General features: G+C 38.0%; 1 protein-coding gene across 2 annotated transcripts in view; it reads left to right on the forward strand.

Annotated features, from left to right (window-relative positions):
- The window catches only part of Ldlrad4 (low density lipoprotein receptor class A domain containing 4), a 347,246-nt gene that overhangs the window by 96,545 nt on the left and 224,119 nt on the right, over positions 1–26,582 (forward strand). The gene's annotated exons all lie outside the window — the stretch shown is intronic.

The raw sequence follows: 26,582 nt of genomic DNA on the forward strand, positions 1-26,582 counted from the left end.
TTTCATATACAGCCTTCATTATATTCAGGAATGTTCCATGGATTCCTAGTTTTTCCAGCGCTTTCATCATAAAAGGGTGTTGGATCTTATAAAATGGTTTTTCTGCATCTATTGAAATGATCATGTGATTCTTATCCTTGCTCTTGTTCATGTGATGTATTATATTAATTGATTTGCATATATTGAACCAGCTTTGCATCCCTGAAATGAATCCTGTTTGATCATGGTGTATGATTTTTTTGATGAGTTGTTGAAGTCGATTGGCCAGAATTTTGTTGAGAAGTTTTGCATTGATGTTCATAAAAAAAAAAAAGAAAAGGTCTATAGTTCTCTTTCTTTGATGAGTCCCTGTCTGGTTTTGGGATGAGGGTTATGATAGCTTCATAGAAAGAGTTTGGTAGTAAACTTTCACTTTCAATTTCATTGAAGAGTTGGCATAGTATTGGTGTGAGTTCTTCTTTGAAAGCCTTGTAGAATTCAGCTGTAAATCCATCTGGTCCTGGGCTTTTCTTGGGTGGGAGGTCTCATTGCTGTTTCATTTCAATGTTTCATCTGGGCCTAAGTTGGTGTTAATCATCTTGGTTTAGTTTTGGCATGTTGATATTTGCTAGAAAATTGTCCATTTCTTCCAGATTATCAAAGTTATTAGCATACAGATTTGAGAAGTATTCCTTTTTAATGTTTTGAATCTTGGTTGTTTCTGTGGTGATGTTTCATTCTCATCTCTGAGTTTGTTTATTTGGGTGTGTTCTCTTTCTGATAAGATTTGCTAGGGGTCTGTCAATTTTGTTAATTTTTTTGAAGAACCAACTCTTTGTTTTGTTGATTCTTTCTATTTTTTTTAATTCTAATTCATTTAATTCTGATTTAATTTTAATTATTTCTTTCCATCTCCTGGATTGGGGTGTAGCTTGTTACTCTTTTTGAAGGAGCTTCAGGTGCCCTATTAAATTGCTGGTTTCAGATCTCTCCAATTTGTTGATATAGGAACTCAGATCTATAAACTTGCCTCTAAGTACTACCTTTGTTGTGTCCCTGAGGAGCTGGTAATTTCTGTGTTCATTTTTGTTGAATGTCATAACATTTGAATTTCCTTTCTAATCTCTTCCATGACCCACTGGTGGTTCAACAGTGTGTTGTTCAGCCTCCCCATGTTACAGGACTTTGTTTGGTGGCTTTTGGTGTTGAGTTCTAATGTTATTCCTTTGTGGATTGAGAGAATGCAGGGCATAATTTCAATGTTTCTGAAACTGGACCAATTTTCTTTGTGACCTAGAATGTGGTCTATTTTGGAGAATATTTTGTGTGCTGCTGAGAAGAACGTTATACTGATGCTGTTGGGTGCAATATTTGGTAGATGTCTGTTAAGTCTAGTTGATCTATGCAGTTGTTTAGATCCAAGTTTTCTCTGTGGAACTTTTGCTGGGTTGATCTATCCAGCGGGGATAGTGATGTGTTAAAGTCCCCAACAATTAATGTCTTTGTATCTTTGTGAGATTTTAGGGAAAGTAGTGTTTCTTGAATAAATTTGGATGGTCCATTGTTTGGTGAATAATTATTTAGAATTGTAATATCCTCCTAAATGAGGAATCCCTTAGTTAGTATGTAATGAACTTCTTTATCACTTCTGGCTAATTTTAATTTGAAGTCTGTTTTATCTGATATTAGGATTGCAACTTCTACCTGTTTATAGGGACCATTTATTTGGAAGATTTTATTCCAGCCTTTTACTTTCAGAATATGTTTGTTTTTGTGGGCAAAGTGTGTCTCTTGAAGACAGCAGATAGTAGAAGGATCTTGCTTTTTGATCCAACTAGACAGTCTATGTCACTTTATTGGAGAGTTAAGTCCATTAATATTGAGAGTCATGAAGTCAAGATTGAGAGGTATTTGGTAGTTCCTGCCACGTTATCCACCTTCTTGGGGGCTGTGCCAACTGGGTTCTTCCTATGATTCTTGTATTTTCTGGGAGCTGTTTCTTTGCCTTTATTGTGCTCTTGTTAATTTTCTATGTGTAAGACATCTTTAAGTATCTTTTGTAGGGCTGGTTTGGTGGAGATATATTGTTTTAGTTTTTCTTTGCTATGGAAAGTTTTTATTTGCCCTTTCATTATGAAGGAGAGGTTAGCTGGGTACAGCATCCTTGGTGGATAGTTGTTTGTCTTTAGGGCGTGGCATATATCATTCCAGGCTCTTCTTGCTTTAATTGTCTCTGTTGAGAAATCTGAAATTATTCTGATTATTTTCCCTTTAAAGGTGATTGATCTTTTCTCCTTGACAGCTTCAAGGATCTTTTCCTTGGTCTGAATTGATCCTGTGCAGATTACCATGTGATGATGGGATGTCCTGTTCTGGTCTGGTCTATTTGGGCTTCTAAAGGCTTCTTGTATCTGAATAGGCCTATCTTTTTGCATGTTTTGGAAGTTCTCTGCTAGGATCCTGTTAAATAAATTTCCTAGACCATTAACTTCTGTCTCTAGGTGTTCCTCTACTCCCATTAGCCTCAGATTATGCCTTCTGATGATGTCTTTTATATGTTGAATAGATCTATCATATTTCTTGGAGTTGTCTTGAATAGCTATCTGTTCTTTCTCTATAATATCTAGTCCATCTTCAATCCCAGAGATTCAATCTTCTGCATGGTCTAACCTACTGTCAAGACTTTCTCCTTTGTTTTTTATTTCCTTTCCTTTTAATTGGTAGGCTTTGATGGCTTCCAATTCTTTGTTGGAGCTTTGTTTTAGATCTTGTATGGACTTCTTTACTTCCTTAATTTGGTTTTCAGTGTTCATTCTTAAATCCCTTAGATGATTGGTTATGGTTTCATTGGACTCAGTTTCCTCCTGATGGTCTCCATTCAGCATTCCCTTTGTGGCCTCTCTAGATTCCTTCAGCTGTCTGTTTGCAGATTCCATGAATGCCTCCATTAATCTTTGTCTATTCTCATCCAATTCACACAATTCCTGTATTAATCTTAGATTAGCTTCCTCATGCTCACCAAATTCCTGTATTAGTCTTTGTTTAGCTTCATAACGCTCACACAATTCCTATTAATGCTTGCTTCCCCTCAAGACGCTCATGCTTTTCCCTATACTGCTCACACATTTCCATATCACACTCACACAGAATCCTTTGCAGGCTTTCAATCTTTTCATTCAGCATGTTTACCAATAGTGTTTGTAGAATGTTTTTGGCACTCTCCTCTGAATTATTCATTAAGTGCTCTGTTGCCTGATTATCATGAGTTGGAGTTGAGATACTTGGACTTGCCATTTTTCTTGTGTTTCCCCGGCTTGTTCTGCCCATTTGGTATGAAAGCAATACCAATTTTGTGCTAGAACACCATTTTAAGGCAAGCATCAACCAGAACCCTATAGTTACACAGATTGTTTGATGCAGTCAAAATGAGTACAGATACAATCTAGTTCAACAGATACAATCTAGTTCAACAACAAACAATTATGGATTAATGGACTAAATAGGTCAAAGAAGGAGTCAGCAGACCAGAAATTAATAGGTTTAGGGAGAATTGTGGGCAGAAAATAAGATTAGAGGCATGTGAGGAGGGAAAAGGAGAGAGGGAATTTAACCAAGACATAAATTCAGAGAGAGGAAACAGCTAGAAGAAAAGGAGTAGCGAGATAAAGAAACAAAAATGAAAAAATTAAAAATTAAAAATGAAACACGTAAAATTATATAAGTATAAAGAAATAATACTGAAAGAAGAGAAGGATAGAGTAAAAGGAGGAGAGAGAAAGAAAAAATGAAAAATGAAAAAATAAAAAAATTTAAAACTGAAATACTTAAAAATTATATAGGTATAAAGAAATAATACTACTATTAAAGGAGTTAAGGCTGAGAGTTTGTGAATTGAGTAATCAATTTGTAAATTAGGTACGCACATAATGAAGGATAAAGTCAAATAATTGAAGATGGATATCCATCTGGGGATGAGCAGAATAGCAGTTAAGTCACACAAACATAACCCCAAAAGGACCAAAAGGGAAAAGAGTAAAAAGAGTTAAAAAAAAACAACCCACACACAATTAAAGTGAAAATCATGAAAAATAAAAGAAAACAATCTTTAAAAAAATTTAAAAATAGGTAGAAAAAATAGTTCTTCAATTTTTGGGGGGATGGAGGGGATCTTGTTTCCCCAACCTGTGTCCATAACCAGTCTCTTGGTAGAGTCTCTGGTTTGCTTGTGGTGTTTGGTTTTCTTGTCGCTTGATTAGTTTCTTAAGTCAGTTTGTTTGAGCAGGCAGAAAGCAGCTCTGCCTTACCCAGAACTTTATGACCCTCCTCCCCAGGCTAGTTCAGTGGGAGGGAAATCTACTTTGAGTATCACAAAAGAGGGAGAGGGAGATGGCTGTTTCCTCTAGCTTGGAGTTGCTGTGATGGGGCTAGGTTGTAGGTAGGGTTGAGGCCTGTCAACAATCAGTAGTTTTACCCTAAGGGGCTAGCTCCTGAGATACTCACAGAGTCCAGCCTGGAGCCATTCTCAGGATTTCTGTTTACTGAGTTTCAATTATTTTTCTTTTACCCCTCCTGCTGTTGGGTCTGCTGCCTAGGCTGCAGTGGGGAGGGGCAGCCTCTGGCTCTGTTTAACCCATAAAGAATGTCACTCCTCCATGGGCAGAGCTCCCTATGCCTGGGAAGGGCAACGTTCCCCTGGGAGCTGAGCTGGACAGGTCAGTTTCCTGTGATCTGTTGAATGTCTCCTATTGTCTTCTTCCAAGGCCTGAGTTGTGTGCTAGCTGCTCTGGCCAGGCCTTTGTCAGTATCAGAGATGGATTTCTTCTCCAGTGGTGGGGGAGGAGCTACCTTCCACTGCTGCTCCATGAGAAGGAGTGAAGATGTCTTGGGGTACTCGTGCCTATCCCTTGGTTCTGGGCCATCCATGGTCGGTGATTGTCTATGATCAGCACGATGCTCCTTGTCCATTCTCACTGGCGGTGAGTAGAATACGCTCGCACACTGCCTGTGGTACCTTTCTCCTGGGCTCTTCTTTGTTGATATGGCAGCCACGGTAGCAACTGCTACTGCTGCCATAGACATTGCCAAGTGCTCAAATCTGTCTCCTTAACCAAGCTGCTTGGATTTTTCCTTTTTGGCCCAAGTCTCTGTACTATGATGGCACACTTGGTGTGTGACTCTCTACCCTAGGACTTTTCACTGGAACACTAAAACTACTTTCTATGTGAGAACTTGATTAGCCCCCAGCTTCTCCTCTGCCATCTTCCTCTAGAATTCTACTTGTATATTTAAAAGCTGATCATGACTAAGAACATGTGTGTGATAGTTGCTGGGGTTTTTTGTTTGTTTGTTTTTGGTTCTGCAAATTTTTAGTAAGCACATACAAAAATATTTTTAGTGTCTAGACAGTATTACATAAGCTAAATGTGCCATAATTTAAATAATTTTTTTTACTGATGAATAGCTGATTTTGTTTTGTTTTTTTCCTTCTTTCACTTGAAAGTTGCTTTTTTTTTAGTTTTTTTTTCCTCACACATTGCCTAGGAGTACTTGAACCAGGACGAAACCTTACTTTTTAGCACAAGGATGAAGGAAGAATAGCCATGGTTTATTTACAGGTCTATTCCTAGATTTATTTATTCGCCTCATTCATTGAGTAGTTTTTATAAACCAGGCACTATAGCAGGATTGAACATATAAGGATGAATAAGACAAAGGTATCTTCCATCCATTTTCACAGAATTTTCATGCTGGCTGTAGAAACAGATACAAGAAGTAAACCTGCAGAGCATATAATTTTAGATAATAGTTAATAGAAAATGAAGTAGAGTAAGAGCTAATGAAATGATGTGGCTTGTTTATTACTGACTGAATAATGAGGAGGAACATCACTAAGGGTGGGGATGGAAGACAGGATGTGAATCCAAGAGAGAGCAGAGAGAAGGCAACAAGTACAAAGACCTTGGGATTACATAAAGCATGAGGGTGGTCACATGCTCAGAAATGGTTGGGAATATGGATTGTTACTGTGCTTTTTTTCTTCCAAAAAGGAGAGCATTTTTGTACTATTTACTGCATTACTGCATATCTAGCATATTTACATTGTGTCTATTTTAAATTATTGCTTTTAAAAAATGTCAATTATCCAAACACTTTAGTCCAATGGATGGACTTTTGTATTTCTGTTTCTGTGTTTCCTGGCACTTTGTAAGCACATTGCTCCAACATATTGGCGTAAGTATAAGAGAAATGGCTGAGGGTGGCTGAGCAAATTCTTGTTGTTAGTCGCTGAGAGCTGTGAAAAAAAAAAAAAGGTCCAGTCTGCCCCGAGTTAAGACTGCCACACAGTGAGTTTCTTGGGTCTGGGTTTCTTGGGTCTGGGAGAGCCTGCAGGAATGATAGACATTTTATTCAAATGTTGTCCCTCAGAAATAGGCCTCACTTATTTGGGGTCAAGTTTATGCTTTTTGTCCAGGTTCCCTGAAACTACCTCACCGACACCCAGGCTGTTTCTCATTACGCATTCCTTCCAGCAGGTAACACTGCCAGCTGTTCACATCAGAATTTATCCTCACACTTCCCTGGGGTTTATGGGTTTATTTCACAAGCACAGTTTCCAAGGGTGGTTTGTCCTTTTCTGGGGATAAGTACGTAATGAAATGGCAATGGGAATGAGCAGTGGCACTTTGCCAAATCAGTTTTTAATCTTGACATACTTTGTCTCTTCTCACTTAAAATGAGAACATCTGATGCACTTTTCATGGTATTTCCAGCATTAAAATACTGCCTTTAAAAAAGATAGAAACAAAAAAAATGTGCTTTTTCTTTCTTTTCCAACCTTGTCATAAGTCTTTTGGCCTTTACTTCCTTGTACTCTTTTTAAATTTAAATTTTATTGTAAAGGTGATGTACAGTTACCTAAGTCAGGTAATGAGTACATTTCTTTTTGAATATTTCTCCCATTTTTCCCCTTCTGACTCCTCCCCCAAGTTGTAAAGTTCATTTCCAATGTAGTACTCTTTAGTGTTACTAGTTGTCTGATAGTCTACATACATTCATAGCTTATTTTTTGGCAGTGCAAGGACTTTTGTATTAAACAGATACTTTGAAAAATTTAAGTCTTCTAGATTTTTAAGTAAAAAATAGTATAATTTTGTGAATGCTAGATTCACATATATTTCTGTGACCCAAAGTCATCAAAGCTTTCATTTTTGTAAGTATTTGTATTAGTTTACTGGCGGTTTTATAAACAGCAACTGGTAAACATATTTTGAAAAAAATGAAACAAATATATGTGATGATTAAGGAACTCTTCTATAATTTGAATTCTGACTTGGTGATCTCAAACAATGCTGAGGGATAGATGTGAAGTCAGGTTGCCATTTGATAAAAGTCTGAAGGTTGTATCTTAAGGTATTTATCAAGAATTTGAAAGAAGCTGGTAGAAAGCATGCTTATCAGATTTGGAGAAGATAGACTAAAATTGCTTATTCACTTGTAGATACAATTAAAATGTGGAAAGATAGCAATGTTAAAATTATGGTAAACTTGTTCCCGTGTAACACATAGCTAAATGATAATGGCCCATTCTTACAATAAAATATGGCATAACTAGTAAACACAATGCTCATGAAGAGTCTTTCCAGCCCTTAAGAAATTCCTAGAATATAATTTTAAATTTAAAAAAGATAGATTGGCATAGTAGTATTCACCTGCGATCCAGCACTTCAGAGGCTGAAGCAGGAAGATCGTTGACACTGTCTCAATGTTTGTATATGTGTGTGTGTATATGTGTGTGTTTATTAAAAAGTAGGTCTTAAATCATCATGAGGAGAGTTTTTTGGGGGGAAGTGGTAAAGGAAGGTGCAAATGTCTTCATTATTTTTTAAATTTTTATGATCTTCCAATAGTTGTACAAAGGAATTTCAATTTAATATAGCTATTTATGTAGACAATGCATCTTGATCAGTGTCTCCTCTCTCATCATTTTCCCTCCCAATCTAGTTCTGTTTTTATGTACTCTTCCTTCCCCTTAATCTCCACCCATCAGCTATCTTCTAGCTTCCTATCATTCATTTTGTTATACTGTCGGTTAATTGTTTAAATGGGGGTATACCATGGAAACCCATCTTTGTGTATACCATACTTATAATTAATTTGGAGGATCTTTTTAAATATTCAGGACAAATACTATATAGTTGGATAAAATAGTGTGAGGCAAGTATTAATTCCTTTCATTGTTTATCTGTAGTTTCAAAATCTTTGTTTTTTAAAGTGAATACATTTTATGAAAATAATAGATCATTGATAAATGATCTTTTGTGGTTATTAAATCAGTTGCACTTGTTCATTATAGTTTAATATATTGAGACTAAGATGCATTATTGCTTTATACTATTATTGCTGAAAAAGTACATCTGAGGATGGATGTGAAAACTGTCATTTGCTTTCAGAATAAAAGATGCATGTTGATAAATTTTTTTGTGTGTAGTTGAATGAACTTGGATTAGTTAATTCATCTTTTGGGTGCTGTTTCTCTGTGAAGTCAGGAATTAAAATTATCTCTTAAAATGATCAGTTAATGTCCAGAGCTAGTGACTCATTCCTGAAATCCCAGCTAATAAAGAGGCAGAGATCAGGAGAATTGTGGTTCCACGTTAGCTCAGTCAAAAATAAACAAGAACTTGTCTCTAAAGTAACAAAGCAAAAAGGACTTGGGTATGTGGCTGAAGTGGTGAAGTGCCTTCCTAGGAAGTGAAAGGCCCTGGGTTTAAACCCCAGGAGTAAAAAATGAATAAATAAAGCAAACCCCTTCTTAAGGTAAGCTGTATGGTATGGTGATTTTGTATTTGGTTTTATTTCAGCAACAGATGTCTTATCACTGTGCAGAAACCTCATGGCAACAAATGTCTTTAATAAAACCTGTGGTGTAAATGAAAAAAATTCAAATGAGATTTGATATATTTTTATGTTGAAAAGAAATGGCATGGGGAAATCTATGACCTCAAAACAGTTTTTTTTTTTTCTGTTCTCCACGTAGCCCAGGATGTTTGGAATATGACAAGGGTTGGAGAAAGTTGTTGAGTGAAAAAGAGCAAGAGTGCCATGTTCTGGGGCAGCAGAGGCTTAGTTAGGGTGAGCCTGAGGAAGGCTGAACACAACGATCTCTGATTCCTGCTCTCTGCCTCCCTGACAGCTGGTGTGACCAACTATTTCAAATATTGCTACTTCTAAGTTAATATCCTGTAAGTAGAGAGGTGGCTTGGAAGCTAGTTTCCTTTCTGGGGCATTTTTGAGGTGTATCTTTACATCCTGAACTAGAACCCTCTGTTGAGCATGTGTGCTACATCACAGGCTGCCCTTACCTCTAGTTTTATTGTTGTTACATTGTTCTGTATCTACACCATTTCTGTGACCTCTTAAGACAAGTGTCTAGTATATATGTATATGTATGCATATGTGTATGTGTGTGTGTGTGTGCATTGGATTAGTACACCATGACTAAAGCTGGGGCCCTGTGCTTGAACAGTACAGCTTGAAGATGTTAGGAGTATATGCCCTCCCACAGTGGCACAGTCAAGCTTTTGAACAATTTGTGAGTTTTAGACAGTATGTCATTGCAATGTGAGCTTGACAGGTGTGGACCACCTGTGTGAAGCTTAAGTCTACATTTCAATTCATGAAAAGTTCAAACTCTTTTCCATCTGAATTATGCCAAGCAAGATTTCCCTCACTCTACCAACAAGTATGCTTTTCTTGTTATTTTAAATTTGTGTCAAGATTCTTAAAATAATTACAGAAATACAAGATCTATTTCCGTACTCATTTCAAATGTTTGTGACAATTAAAAAATATATACGTGCAAAGAACTGAAATCACAGATCCGACGTGGAGGTTATATATGTAATGAAAGAAAACTTCAGTATAATAGAACCCTGATAACGTAGTGATAACATAAAAGTAGATGTGACCTAAGTGTGTACTCTTTTAGATAGATAGATAGATAGATAGATAGATAGATAGATAGATAGATAGATAGATGGATAGATAGATAGATATGGTACTGGTCATTTCTCATACCCTAGAAACCCCTGGAAAGGTCATGGGTGTCCTAACCAGTGCTTCAAACATATTTTTGATGAATAAATGATAGTAATGATGACAGCTGTAATATTATTAGCTACTGTTCAAGTATTTATGTGCCATCAGCCAGATGCTGTACTAAGCACTTTGAATAAAGCATCTTGTTTACTATTTACAACAAATTTAAGTAGATATGAAGTCCATTTTATACATGGAAAAAAACTTGAAAAGAAACTAACCCTAAAAAGAGACAAACCAACACAGTATGATGATGTCAGAGATGGAATTTGTATCCAGGTTGTTACCCGGTACCAAATCTTTGCCCTTAACTAGAATATATGTTTTTCTTAAAATACCTGATCTGAGCCATAAACCTTTTTTCTATCTCATAATTCAGTATTATGGCCATGGAAGTTATTTTGGATGAGAGAAACGCTTGTGGATTTATGAACATTTTTGCCACTTGCCATATTCCCCTGTTGAAAAGTTTCAGCATATATAGGAGCCTGCCCTGCCCTGTCCTGTGCTGACTTGGAAGGTGTGGAAATCATGCTGGAAGGACACCTCACTTTTTACCTTCTAAAAGATGATCATTTACTTCATTATAAGAGAAAATTTCTCTCTAATTTGAACTCTGGGCCTGGGCGCTGTCCTTGAGCTCTTCAGCACAAGGCTAGCACTCTACCACCTGAGCCACAGTGCCACTTCCGGTTTTCTAATGGTTTATTGGTGATAAGAGTCTCACGGCCTTTCCTGTCCGGGCTGGCTTTGAACCTCTATCTTCAGATATCAACCTCCTGAGTAGCTAGGATTTTAGTGTGAGCCACCATGTCTGGCTTAATTTCTTTAAATTCAATGAAGATTTCCTGATGATTCTTTGAGTGTGACTTTTAGAATACCAGTTTCACAGTTGTTTATAGTAGCAGCAAGTTTAGTTCTGCAGGAAATTTCAGTATATGGTATAACAGAGCTGTAGAATAACTAAAATGTGGCAGAGTGTTTGTGTAGCACACATGAGGTCTTGGTTTCAGGCACCAGCACTGCAAAAATAAGCTGTCTACTTAGCCTGCCCTCTTATCAGAACACTGTGCCTGGGATTTCCAGAGAGTATGGTCCTGGGTTCTTAACTGACCAGAGCTCTTGGCTGGTGGTACCAGGTGACTTTTCCCTGCCCTCCTCCCAAAGTGACTTGGGCACCTTCAGGCAGTAACAATTCTGTGTCTTGATTTGTAAAGTCATGTTGAAATACTGGTTTTTGTCAGTCTCTTGGCTTCCTGGAAATGATCACTTCTTGGAAATGATCTATAAATGAAAAGCTAGGCGCCTCCCTTTTTGTATTAGAAAGTGACATGTACATTGCTACCTAGGTATTTTATTACAGAGAAGATAGAGTATCTGGTAACATGAAAAACTACTAGACATGTCTTAAGGAAGACACGTCCTCTCATTCCCCAATATGTCATGGAACACATGATGAGTTTGCTTAGGAAGACACTTTCTTCCTTTTATACTGAACCTGCCTGTTCAGGAATTCCTACATATGCTTAATCATACATTCTGTCCCTGAAATGGGAGACTAGCATGGGGGCGGGGCGGGGCCCTGGAATCTTGACAGAGTGGGAGACAGACCCATGCATGCAGCATGCACTTTCTCATGGTGCTGGGAAGGAAGGGGCCAACTCACACCTGGAAACATCCTGTTCTGTGGGATTCCAGCAATGTAATTTCTTTGTGTGGTGGTGAAAGGACTTGCAAGGAAATACCCTGAGGCTTCCACACACTTACAGGATGAAGTGCACATCCTCCAGAAGATGGCTGTCTGTGGGTAGAAATAGGACTGTCGAGGTATTAAGGTCAGACGATGCTGCAAATGAAGGGGGATTTGAGTTCTTGACCTTTGGAGATCAGACACTGGTTTGGCAATAAAATAAAATGACTGTTTATTCATAGCAATTTAAAGCTAAGACGATTGGCCTCACAAATTTAATAGTGAGATGCAGTGTAGCAGGATAGTAAAACAAAGCACGTCGTTGCTTGGTGGTGTGGACTTTTAACGTCCTCTTCGGATTGTTTTTCCTGTGCAGAGTGTTTTGGCTGACAGTAGAGAAGAGTACTGGAGCTTTCCTATTTCTACTCTTGTAATGCATCCATTAGTGTCCACTGCTTTTAATATCACCTGCTTCACTCGCATGCTTCTCTCAGAATGACCAACCTGAATATACTTCCAGAGATTTTCTAATTTCATTATTACTATAAAATAATGTATCTTATGGGAAAATGTCAATGTTTCTTTGTTAATTGAGTGTGTGGGTATCTGCAACAGATGTTCCTCAGAGATATGGAGCACCTTCCAGGCTGAGGTACTGCATTCACACTGGTTGCATATGAAGATGAACAAGACAAGACCCTCAAGTCACTTACATTTGTTAACTGACTTTATAATTTGTACAAAGGTTGCCCAACAGTACTAACACCCAGAGGAAGCTAAACGAGTGCAGAATATTGACCACTTTAGGTAGAAATGGCCATTTAGAACACAGAGAACAACTTTTTGTCCATATAGTCAGCAGCCCAGAAAGATAGCCATTCTATTGATATGGTAATAACCTTGCCTGCCTTTGCCTCTCTCTACATAATCATATACGACTGCATTTCTTTTACAGTTGTCTGTCTCTCCAGGTTCCTTACAGCAGGAATGAGGTCCCATTATACTAATTGTTCCAAGAATTCCAGCACTTCCCAAAAAACAGAGTTTCAGTAAATACTGATTACATAACAATGAATAGACTTTTAATGGAGACAGAATGCCTATGCACATAAAAATATGATTCTAGGTTAGGGCATGGATCAATGGTAGAATACTTGTCCAGCATCTATGAAGCTCTGGGTTTGATTCCCAGTCCTGTAATATGTGTGTGTATGTGTGCATATATATGCATATATTTATATACTTATATGTCTGTAGACTTTTAAAATGATGCTAGAAAAGCACATTTAATAACATGGAAAGTTTAAGAAATTTGAACCGCAACCCTCTCTCTTTCCATACTGTAAAATTGGAATATGACTTATAATTGATTAAATCTTACTATAATTGTCCATGCTGGCCTTCAACTCATGATCCTTCTGCTTCTGCCTTTGCCTCTAGAGTTTTGGAATTACAGGCTAGAGTCACCACGGTTGTCCTGCATTACCTTTCTGACATGATATAATTGCTTTCTTTCATTAGGGCAGTGACTGAGTTGCCTTAATAATAGAGATGAGACCATATCTCATGGAAGTGAGTGACTAAAGATAGACTATGTGGTGATGATGATGATGATGATGATGATGATGATGATGATGATGATGGTGTGTGTGTGTGTGTGTGTGTGTGTGTGTGTGTGTGTGCGCGCGTGTGCACACGCGCACATACTCATACCACTGTCTCTGCTCTCAGGGCAGGAGAAGTCAAATGGCGGCCCCTTAAGAATACTATGTAAAATACTTAATTGCTCTCTGGGGATCTGTCCTCAACTATAGATGATTATTCACCATATTGTTTGTGGTTACCCTGCCCATGGGTTATTAAATAACCTTGCTTCTTATTTATTGCTAAAGCATATAAGGCCTTAAGCTGCTGGTAGGTCAGATTATTAACCTATTACATCTTATGTAGAATTTTCATTTTAAAAGTCCCCATGTACAACCGACATTTCATCTTTTAGTTTTAGAACATTTGTAAGTTTTTTACATGATATATAGCATAACTCTAAAGTATGTGTGTGTGTGTGTGTGTGTGTGTATATATATATATATATATAGAGAGAGAGAGAGAGAGAGAGAGAAGGTCTTGATATGTACTCCAGACTGGGTTTGAATGTACTACGTAGCCCAGGTTTTTGCCTTAGGCTTCCAGCTGGTATTGTATCACTTAAGCCATGCCACCAGTCTGATATTTTGCTGGGTAATTGGAGATGGAGTCTTGCAGACTTTACTGCCCAGGCTGGCTTCAAACCCCATCCTCCAGAATCAGCTTCTGAGTAACTAGGATTACAATGTGAGCCACTGGCACTTTGACTTCTAAACTATTTTTTTTTGTCAGTTCTGGGGCTTGAACTCTAGGCTTGGGCACTGTCCCTGACCTCTTCAGCACTAGGCTAGCGCTCTACCACTTGAGCCACAGTGCCACTTTCAGTTTTCTGGTGGTTTACGGGAGATAAGAGTCTAATGGTCTTTCCTTCCTGGGCTGGCTTTGAACTGCACTTCTCAGAACTCAGCCTCCTTAGTAGCTAGGATTACAGACATGAGCCACCAGCACCCAGCCCTAAACTAATTCTTAATGGACCATTTGATCCCTAGATTGGCCAGCATGTAAGACTAAAACCATTATAATAGAGAAGAGGAAACTCTCCCTTATAGAATAATTCCAGTTAATACATTTAGAAGAACTGAGAAAAATAGGCAAGTGTCAGTAGAATACCATGATACTTGCCATAGGTAAAGTCTATTAATGGGTTCTAAAATTAGTCATTAAAATTAAGAAGAATCAAGATATTTGAATAGTCTCAAATTATCTCCTCAAACGTATCTGATTATTAATTACAAAAAGAAAATGGTAACTTTACAGTGAAAGAAACTAGTAGACACTAACTAATCCTGTTTTAACTTTGGCAGTAATAAATATCACCACCTTTTGTTCCTATGGATATAAAGATATATCCCTTGTGTGATAGTCTTCCCAATAATCCTATTGAAAACTCTATGCAAATTGAAGGATATTCTGCAAAATAACAAACCAGCTCAGTAGACCTTTGGTATATTCAGTATGTGGCTCCATGGAGACTACTGTTGAAGAAAAAAAAATCACAAATGCTCAGGACTCATGAAGTTGAATATTTATTATAGACATTTGACTCGTTTTTACCATAGTACCATCCAACTTCTGCTAAAGTCATGCTGCCTTTCAGCAGATCTCTTTTCTTTAACATTTAAATTAAGCACATTACACACCCCTTTTGTATTGTGAGGATCACTGTAACTTTTACCTTTTTTTGTAGCATCATTTGCTTTTATAAGGAGCATATGGAAAAAGAATTAAGGTCAGGAAAACAGTAGATCACACAATATGAGAGAAACTTAGAGTGATAACTTCTTATAGAGCTGTGATCTGTGAATAAATTTAAATATTTTAAATATTTATTTTTAAAATTTATTACTTTTAAACTATAATTGATCAAAACTATGTGTAATAAATCCATGAATAAAGTGGGATTACTGAATTTTCAGAAGTACAAAGGTCCTGAAAGATGAGGAAACACTGAGGACCTGTCACAAATAAATGCAATGCAAAACAAATATATGAGATGTCAGATCCTAGATAGGGTCCTGGAACCAAGAAAGGACATTATTGAGAAAACTGGTAAAATCCAATATCTGTAGTTTAAGTAATAGTATACCATTGTAGATTTCTTTGTTTTAATAATTGTACTAGGGCTGGAAGTTGGTAATACTAGGGAAAAGAATATAGAGGAATTAGGGCATTTTCTCCACTCTTTTCTCTCTCTCTCTCTCTCTCTCTGTATATATATATATATATGTATATATATATATATATATTTTTTTTTTTTTTGTCAGTTGTGGGACTTGAACTCTGGGCCTGGGCGCTGTCCCTTAGCTTTTCAGCTCAATGCTAGCACTCTACCACTTGAGCCACAGTGCCACTACCAGTTTTCTGAGTGATTTATTGGAGATAAGGGTCTCACAGACTTTACAGCCCTGGCTGGCTTTGAACCACAATCCTCAGATCTCAGTTTCCTGAGTAGCTAGGATTACAGATGTGAGCCACAAGTGCCCAGTTCTTCTATAAGCTTAAAATTAATTCAAAATAATTTAAACACTATTGGTATGCATACTTTTTAAACCAATATAAGCTTGGCTATTACTTAATTATCTGCATTAATGTATGGGAATATAATATATAGAGAATTCAACTATGGATAATGGTTTGCATTAAGCTTTGAAAGATACCCTGAGTTTCCCCATTCTTCCCAGGTTAACTTTGTGATTTGTGTAGAGAACTATGATGTAGTAAAAACAGATTGTACCTAGAAAATTTCAGCATTTTCTGAAAAACTGTAGGTTCTATTTTAAGACACTAGCTTGATTTTAGTTTGTTACTTTTTGCTAGTAGGATGCGGAGATTTGGCAGAAAAATGTGGGGAGAAATTTTGTATAGTACAACAGTTTGAGGTATATAGGGTGCACTCTCATGGCTATAGAAGATTGCAAGGAGTTATGAGAAAATTTATACAACTTACTCAAAAGCAAAATTTTCTTTTTGTTGTTGGCCGTGGGGCTTGAACTCTGGGCTTGGGCGCTGCCCCTGCGCTCTTCAGCTCTTCAGCTCAAGACGTGCACTTTATCGCTTGAGCCACAGCGCCACTTCTGGTTTTCTAGTGGTTTATTGGAGATAAGAGTCTCACAGACTTTCTTGCCTGGGCTGGTTTTGAACCGTGATCCTCAGATCTCAGCCTCCTGAGTAGCTGGGATTTCAGGCGTGAGCCACTGGTGCCCAGCTTCAAAAGCAAAATATTCTTTTAAAATTCTTTTATTTGTAGCTTTGCCCTAACAGGTGCTCAGTAAACACTCGGGGCGGGGGGGGGGGGGGGGCGGGAAGGGGAGAAAGCATCTTTCTTTTAGACTAATATGTTGCAGTGGCCATGTACAAAACTTAGAAAAAATTTTTTGTAGGAGACTGGCTTCATATAAAAAAGATCAAGCATTTTAAATCCTGTTGTAAGCAAGTGAACAGTGTTTTTTTCCCTTTGTTGTTTCTATTCAGACTGACAGTATGAGATCCTACCTATTGGTTTGTACCAAGTTCTCAGGTTAGTGTTTGCCCAGGGTGACTTTCTCAAGCAGTCATCACATCAGTTACTGCTTTATTGCTTGCAGCGCCGCATGTGTACCCTCCACTCTGGCCTTACTGTGCTGTTGTTACAGGATTGATGTTCTTCTATTATTATTATTAAGTTTTTTATTGTGATACCGTACAGAGGGGTTACAATTACATGAGCAAAGTAATGAGTACATTTCTTATCTAGCATTGTTGCCTCCTCCTTTGTTTCCCCTTCCCATCCCTGCCCTCCCATCCCCCCCAAAGTTGTAAAGTTCATTTTTTTTTTTTTGTCGGTCATGGGGCTTGAACTCTGGGCCTGAGCGCTGTCCATCAGCTCTTCAGCTCAAGACTAGTGCTCTACCACTTGAGCTACAGTGCCCCTAAAGTTCATTTTTTGACATAACGACTTGTACATTTCATTGTTACAATGGGTCAGCCTATATCCCTATTTAAACAATTTGTTTTTTCCCTTCCCCTTCACAAATTATACCAACATCAAATAAAGGGGTTATACTGTGGAGGAGGGACATACAAAGCAACAAAGAAATCATCTTATAAATATGTTAGAAACAATAGCAAGAAAGAAAAACCATTTGAGTCCTTATCTTGGGGTTCATTTCGCCTAACATCAACTTATCTAACCATTTATATCAGCCTCTGCCCTGTTATTTCTTGCCGGTTCAGTATATTTTTCTTCTTGTTCTCTAAAATCTTCTGATCATCTTTAGGACTTAGGTCACCAGATACTTCTGACAGTCAGGACTCCTCTCCATGAAAACATTTACCACATCATTTCTTAAATTCATTGATTCATTCACTCATCACTTACTGATTCATTCGCTTACTGACTGAGTTCCTGTTAAGGGTTGGCTTCTTGAAAAACAGAGAGAGAGGGAAAACAATAGAGAAGGTCCTGGCTTTATGAGTCTCCATTCTAGCAGAACAGGCAGATTTATTTATGTAATTACAGTTATGATATGCATATGAGCTTCTTAAGGGTTTAGGTTCTGTTTTTCTTGGTTTTGCCACTTTAGTATGTTGAATAGCACCTGGCAGCTATTAAATGCTCCATAAATGAACAAATGAACTGAGCACTTCATGTACCATTTTGTACATGTGGTCAATCTCCTTGCTCCCAGCAGCTTCTCAAATTTTAGTTTATTATCTAAACTGGTATAATCAGAGGAAGACCATTTTTGATCCTTCTCCTCTACTTACTGGAAGTGCTGTTCCCTCCTTCTGGTACATGGGAAGGTTGTATGTGTGACAAGATAAGATCCATAAGACTGTATCAGCCAAACTTCTTTATGCAAGCAGTAGATACTTCCAGCAGGAAAGATTCCTCTTATACTTGGAATCACATAGCTTCAACTGTGGGTGGCATTTAGGTCACATGACTTCTAGGCACAGTTGGGATCAGTGCACTGTTTGGCTATGCAGTTTCTGTTGTGAAAAAGCTCCATTCCTGAAGGGCCTATTGAGTAGGTAAATATCTACTGTTCATTATGGTTTCAATACTAGTCAAGAAAAGAAAAAAGTAAATCTCCACTACTCAATAAAATTATAATTGGTTGGCCTAATAGATACCAGCTCTTTTGGGCTTCAGCTGATAGAAATTTGGACGTTGTGAAAGCTTCTATAGGAGTTTGTATCGTACTGCATTTTGAATGCAGTACAGATTCTTTTCTGTAATCAGTTGAGGCCTCAGGTCTGACTAGGCATTTGCAATAATTTTCCAAGAGCAATATTATTTACAAAAAATAGCATGGTCAAATGTGAGTTGGGAAAAGGAATAGTATCTCTGATTAGGTATAAAAATTATATATTTAGTGAATAGTATTCAATCATTCAGTTAACCAAGAAAATTAATTGATACATGGTGCTCACTGAGCTGCAAAGGTTGCTGTGTAATAATTTGAATTATTAAGTTTATCTAAGAAATTTTGTACTTCTTTCTTTTATGAAAGAAGACAACATGTGAAAAAATAACTGCAACAGTAGTTTTAAAATAGTGTGAGCATTTCCAGCAATATGTGGTAATTAAGAAAATAGGTATTATAGTTCTGGTGTTAAACCCAATATATTTTGTCTATAAATCCTTACAAGAGGTCTTGTCTGGTTTTGTGCCAGGCATAAAAGAAGCACAACGGTGAGCAAGTCAGAGCACTTGCCCTCAGGAAGCAGATGTCCTGGTTGAAGGGACAAACAGTTGGATTTTGGATCTAAGTAGGCTTGAGAAACAATGTAATTTCTGCCATTTTTTTGGTGCTATCATTTAGATGTAGAATATCCCTCCAAGGTTCTTAAGTTAAAGGTTTGAATCTCAGCCAATAGCACTATCGGGTGGTGGTGAAGTCTTTAAGGGGTGGAGCCTAGTGGAGAACTTCTGATTATCAGAGAGTACTCTTGGAAAGGATAATAGGAGCTCAATCCCTTCTTTACGAGATGAACATTTTTACCATGTGTTTCCAGGATGTGTACTACCTCACCATAGTACCAATCAAATATTGACTGAAACATCCAAAACTGTCAGTCGAACTAAGCAGTCTCTGTATAATTTGACTATTTCAGGTATTTGTTAAAAGTTACATACCGACTTGGCTTCATTGCTTTGAACAAGTTATATGATCTCTTGGAGCCTGTTTCATCCTTAGAGAATGTGCATCAATAGTTATTTTATCAGAGTAAATGGACTAATGCATGCATAGTTTTTAAACCTATGTAGTTGATGCCATAATTGTCCCTGGCACTTAGGTACCACAGAATAAGCAGGACTCAGATCCTAGAGCGTATTGTAGGCCAGGCTTTGGCATTTGGACTTTACTGAAAGGAATCATCTTTCAGTTTCCTAACTGTATGATTAACTGGAAGATATAAAAGAGTACCCTACTAATAACAAGTTGCCATTTCTTTCTTTTACATTTTGTGTTTGCTGTAGTTCGATGGGAGGTCCGTTAAACCTACAGGCCTTCTTGTTTCCTCCCAACAGGGACGGTGAGTCAAGTCCATTAGCTTTAAATTTCTATCTTTGTGGTCTGTCTTCAGCAGGAAGTGTCAGGGGGCCTGGGAGTAGGAGTAAGCTACCCACCATCTAGTCCTTGGGTAGCATAGCTCTATTGTGGGCCTTGCTATGAAGCAAACCCTCCTAACATCACATTTTCTTTGAAGTGGTACTGGAGTTTAAGTGCAGGGCTCTGTGCTTACTAGGCAAATGCTCTATTGCTTAAGCTGTGCCTCCATCCCAGTCATATATCTATGCAGAAGACATGTAATACTTTGTGAAATCTAGAAATGAGTTCTTTGAGGCGATTGCCTTTGTTGCTGGATTTCTCTGTGACCATGCATAATTAAACTTTGCCTCTGGTTCAAATTAGAGATGAGCTGTTAGGGGCAAACACTCCTGTAGTAGTACAACATAGGGCCCTATAAATATCAGAAATGATATTTACTCCCTTCAGAATATTGTTTACTCTTCAGCTAAGAGATTGTTCAAATTTACAAATGCGTACAATCTCTTACCACCTTTTCTCCCTCCCCTTCCCTTCCTTCCCTTCTTCCTCTCTCCTCTCTTTTCCTTTCTGTTTTCCCTTTCCTCCCCCCCTCTCTCCCCCTCCCCCTTCCCTTCCTTTCTCCTTCCTTCCTTCCTTCTTTCTTTTTGTTTGTCTGGCATCTTTAGTATTTGTTAAAAATAAACAAGGAGCCAAATTTTCATTTCTGTAATCCTAGTTCCTTGGAACAGGATGATTGCCAGTCTTGGCAAAGAAGTTCTTAAGACCTCTTCTCAATTCGTAGCTGAACACAGGGGATTGTGCCTATTATCCCAAATACGATGGAAGGCTTAAAATAGGAGTATTGACACATGTCAAGACAGGAAACAAGCCCCTATCTCAAAAATAACCATCCCCAAACAATTACATGGGCTAGAGGTGTAGCTCAGAGGTAGATTTCCTTTCTATCTAGTAACCTTAAGTTCAAACCTCAGCAGTTGCTTCTGCTGCTGATATAATTTCACTGTTTCCTTATCTATCTATCCTACCTCAGTCAAGTTGATAGGGATATATTTTGCTTTGGTCTTTATCTCCATGATACTTTTGTTTACATAATATGTAATCTTAGCTGTTCAATTCTACATTTATTGTTACTTGGCAACCCACAAATCTTGAAGATTAGGAGAAGGCTCTGATTTTTAGTAAAGACCTGAAGCTGATAAGGGCTGTTATTTTTTGTGCTGATGAAGCTGCTGGTTGAGGAAAAGATAGAGGAGGACTGGCAGTAGAAGACAGCAGCCTGGGAAGCAAGGCCATCACTAAGACATCAGATACTGTGATTGTCCACTAGAACATAATTAGAAAGCCAATGCTGAGGATACTGTAAGGTTAAGTTTAATGCTGAAAGATTAAGAAATCTCTAATTCAATTGCTTGAGTTTTTTTTTTCCAAGTATGAAAACAAATATCCTAAGAATCTATTTAGCCAAGCTCCTACTGGAGAATGGAAGCTTAATTCCCAGGTATTGCCATATTGGCTGTTTTTTTTAATTTTATTTTTATTTTTTGCCAGTCATGGGGCCAGAACTCTGGGCCTGGGCGCTGTCCCTCAACATTTTAGCTCAAAGCTAGTGCTCTGCCACTTGAGCCACAGCACCATTTCCAGATTTTTCTGCTTATGTGTTGCTGAGGAGTCGAACCCAGGGCCCCATGCATGCAAGGCAAGTGCTCTACCACTGAGCCACATTCCCAGCCCCACATTAGCTGCTTTAATCTGGGCACAATATTATTCTCAGTTTCCACTTGATACAAGGGCCCCCATCTTGCCCAGGAATGTTCTTCATGGGTTTGTAGTGAAGCTTTCATGAAGTTATTTTAAAATTGTAAGCTTTTTTTTATTGTGAAAATGCCGTACAGAGGGGTTACAATTGTATGGGCGAGATAATGAGTGCATTTCTTATCAAGCATTGTTGCCTCCTCCTTTGTTTCCCCTTCCCATCCCTTCCCATCTCCTCCCCTTCCCCCCCAAAGTTCGTTTTTCCACATAACAATTTGTACATCTCATTGTTGCAATGGGTCCACCTATATCCCTATTTAAACAATTTGTTAAAATTGTAAGCTTTTAAAAAATTGATATTATAACGGTGATGTACAGGGTGTTCCAGTTACATAAATTAGGGTATGAGTACATTTCTCTTTGAACAATGCCACCCCTTCCCTCATTCCCAGTTTTTCCCTCCTGTCCCTACCCACAAGTTGTGTAGTTAATTTTCAACTTAGTATCTAGTAAGTACCATTGCTGCTGCATTAATGTAAATATTCAAAATTGATCTCTGTACTCACCAACCAGAAAAGAGCAGTGTGAGATCCCTTTAGATCTTGCTCTTCTTTTTGGTTGTCTGTATCAGATTACCCCAAGACCTTTTGAAATCCTACTTTTGTTTCTAGTTTCCTTTTCCAACAGTAACAATCACTTTGTTTTTAGTGGTTTGTGGTTCTACCTTGACTCATGGGTCTATTATCTCTTCACTCCGGAGGGCAGTGGGCTCATTATCACATCCCTGCCACATAAGCAATCAGAAAAACAGAACACTATTTTAATTATATGACAGGCCACAGAAAGGTCTTTGTTTACTTCAGATATCTGTGGTTTTTTTGGTATGGTCCTAGTTTTTAAAACACTGTGCCTGTATCAAACACTATAGGCATTTATGCAATCATTTATTTAATGAAATTTGATTTGTGCTTTGTAAAAATGTTTGCTCTAGCTAAAGGAGAAAAGAAAGATATATTAGATGCTATAAGGGAAATATGAATAATATGAGATTAATCAGTCTTTAAAAAAAAAGTCCAAGTGAAGGGAAAACCTAAATTCATTGTAATAGTAAATATCATTAGTAATCATAACATGCACTTACTTAGTACTCTGTGCTACACTATCCTTAGTGCCTCCTATTTATATTTCCATGAATTCTAATAGCAACCTTATGAAGTAGGTGATATTTCCTTCTTCTTTTTATACTTAAGAGAACTGAATCTCAGAGATGTTAAATGACATGTGTAAGGTTGCACAGCTAGCAGTAGTGGAACTAAGCTTCAAACTCTAGCATAGTATAGTAATGTCCACTTTTAACCACTGTGCCATACTGCCTCTGCACTTAATTGTTACATTAGAAAAATGAGGGAAGGTAATTCTGAGTAGAGAATTATCCCTTAGTTTACATCTCAATGTAATAATGATAGGCTAGATTAAGATCTGAAAGTTAGAAAAATTATTTTAAGAAATGTTTTTGAGTAAATTGATTTAGATCTCGTTTACCGACTATAACTCACAAGCTCTATATAAATTTTCAAAGCAACAATAAGATGTTACAGAAAAATAAATGATTTGTTCCACATTGCTGTGGTGGCTAAACTCATCTCTTATTTGCAGATAGCATAATGATTGATGGTTTGATATATTTCAAACTATATAATTATGCTCCTATTGCCATGGCTTGATGTCAGTATTCATTTTTGTTCCATGAATTTATTGCAGGTAATTGTTTCCTTGGATCTGACTTCCTTGTCATACTTTTTAAAAAATGGTGCTAGAATTTGAACTTAGGGCCTTCTACTTGCTACATAAGCGTTCTACACATTGAGCCCTAATGGCCGGAGCTATCTTTTGCTTTAGTTACTTTTTAGATAGGGGCTTGGGTTTTTCTTCCCAGGGCTGTCTTCAGACTTTGATCCTCTGGCTCTCAGTTTCCCGAGTAACTGTCATGACAGGCATGAGGCACCTTGTTATATATTTTACAGCATAGATCCTGACAACCACTGGCTATAGATTGAAAGTGGTAGTAAATATCCATCCACTGAGAAAGAAAGGACTGACATTCATGGCCTTTCCAGTTCTTTCGCTTGCCTTTGGTTTACAGTGTGTATAGTCCTGGAGATTTGGCCTTCCCAGATGTTGAACAGCTCTGTGTTACTTTAAGCCCTGGAATTCTGTCTTCTCCGCTACAGCTAGCCTCTGAAGACTGCCTCAAATTTCCTTTTGTGGACTCTTCTCTAATTAAGCACTTTTTGGCACCTAGTCCACTCTGGATGTAGAGGACAGGTCAAGGTACCCTGAAGCAAACTACTTGGTGCTCCCCACTCCTGGCCCCAAGGATGTACAGGGAGGACTGCCATCCCTGCCTTTAGGGCCTTAAGGTGGTATTTAGGGCCTCATACCATCCCAGAGCACCATGTTAATATCTGCTTTACCTTTGAGATGCAGACTGACCTTATCTGAGCCAGACTGCTTCCAGATGTTTCTTTCTGCCTGATAGGCCATTAAAACAGTATCTTCGGTCAAAGACTTGAAATCTCTTCCTGTGTTTTCTTGATCTCCAACCTCATTCCTCATTGTGCCTGGGTCTTAACTCCATTGTAGATTTTTCTCTTCAAGTATTTTTAAAAATTTACCTTATTGTTTTTACAAAGATGATGTACAGAGGGATGAGTCAGGTAATGAGTACATTTCCTTTCATACAGTCTTCCCTTCCCTCACTCTCTCCCAGCCCCTCCCTCCCATCTCCACCCATGAATTATACAGTTCACTTTGATCAGTATCCAGTGAGCTCCACTGCTGCATTTTTTCTACCTTTTTTTCCTCAAGTTCTATACCCTCCCCACCCTCCCGAAGATATACATGTGAATATACTAGACATAAAAAGGACACAGAATCATCAACAAATAAAAATTAAAAGAGAGAGAGACAGAGATCTCTTGTTTCCGTCAGGTTTTGTGCTCAATTGTTAAGTAGCCTGCACATTACACATTGCATGTTGAGTTATATAAACCATCCTTGGAGTACCAGCGTCAAGATTTTAAATCATAGCTAATGAACAAACATCGTGAACTATAGTTTGCTTGTACTGCATACCAGCCAATAGTTTAGTTTCAGAGGCATTCACTTATTTAGTCAACATTCATTCCATAATATTTATGAGCAGTCTTCCAAGAGCCAGTAACTACTAGAGGGCAGAGGGCAGAGGGCTAAGCTTTCACCCCATTCGGCCACTTTTAGCCTCTGTATACTTGGGGCACCAAAATAGAAATTGGAAAAATTTTACAAATGAGGAATAAATGATTGAATTTAGTAGTTGCTTGATTCCATGACACACAAAAAAGCTGCACCTTTATCACCAACAATGAAAACTTGCACCAAGTGCTTCATTTGGTATGTGTTCTATTACCATTACTTATAACCTTAAGGCCATACAAAGACATTAGGGCCTAAAAGGGGCCTTTCAAATTTTCTCTCTCTCTTTTTTTTTATTGTGAAAATACTGTACAGAGAGGTTACAATTACATGGGCAAGATAATGAGTACATTTCTTATCAGGCATTGTAGCCTCCTCCTTTGTTTCCCCTTCCCATCCTTCACATCCTCCCCCTGCACCCCCACCCAATCCTCCCCCCTCCCCCCCACCAAAGTTATAAAGTTCGGTTTCTACAAAACCACTTGTATATCTCATTGTTGCAACGGGTCCACCTATATCCCTATTTAAACGATTTGTTTTTCCCCTTCCCCTCCACAAATTATACCGACATGAAATCCAGTGAAAGCAAGGGTTATACCGTGGGGGAGTGACATACAAAGCAACAAAGAAATCATCTTATAAATGTGTTAGAAAGAATCGCATGAAAGAAAAAAAACACATTTGAATACATATCTTAGGGTTCATTTCCCTAACATCAACTTATCTGACCTTTTCTGCTTGATTCAGACATATACTAGATATTGCAAATAGGGGAAACCATGGGACCTATGTTTCTTTGGGCCTGGCTTACTTCACTTAGTATAATTAAATTTTTTCTCTTTAAATTTTTCAGTTATACTTTGCTCAGTTGAGCATTAGATGCTATAATGGCATCTGGGCATTTGGAGATCCATACAGGTTTTGGAACAAGGACCTCAATGTAGACCTGTATAGCGCAAATGTAATTGTATCTTTTTTTTTTTTTTTTTTTTTTGGTCGGTCGTGGGGCCTGAACTCTGGGCCTGGGCGCTGTCCCTCAGCTCTTCAGCTCAAGGCTAGCGCTTTACCACTTGAGCCACAGTGCCACTTCCAGATTTTTTCTTTTTGCTTATGTGGTGCTGAGGAATTAAACCCAGGGCCTCAGGCATGCAAGGCAAGCGCTCTGCCACTGAGCCACCTTCCCATCCCTAATTGTATCATTTGTATAAGTTGAACAGTGTAAATGATCATCCAAATATGAAAGCAATAAGTGTTGACATCATTGAGATAACAATCTGGATGATTGTTTGGCTCAAAATTAGTTTTAGATAAACAAGTAACTTGTCCAAGATCACACAGGAAACAAATGGTTACACCAGGGTTTGTGTCCAGGTAGTCTGATTCTAGTGCCACCATCTTTGCATCTGAAAGTTCTAAGGTTGGGAAGTAATGGAGCTGTTTCACAAAATCGTGAGTTTATTTCAGGTCTAATATTTTGTGATCTTTGACTTATCAGCTGGGAAAGACTGGATATATTCTTATACACATATTTACACAAGCCTCTACTCATACAGATATCAGCTTAATGGTTTGATTGAAAGGCATGCATTATGCATAAACCACATGTATGTGATATAAATGAAGATAGCCACCCTCTACTGTTCTCA

This window comes from Dipodomys spectabilis, unplaced genomic scaffold (genome assembly GCF_019054845.1).
Source record: "Dipodomys spectabilis isolate Male_0828 unplaced genomic scaffold, ASM1905484v1 ptg000083l, whole genome shotgun sequence".
NCBI lineage: Eukaryota > Metazoa > Chordata > Mammalia > Rodentia > Heteromyidae > Dipodomys > Dipodomys spectabilis.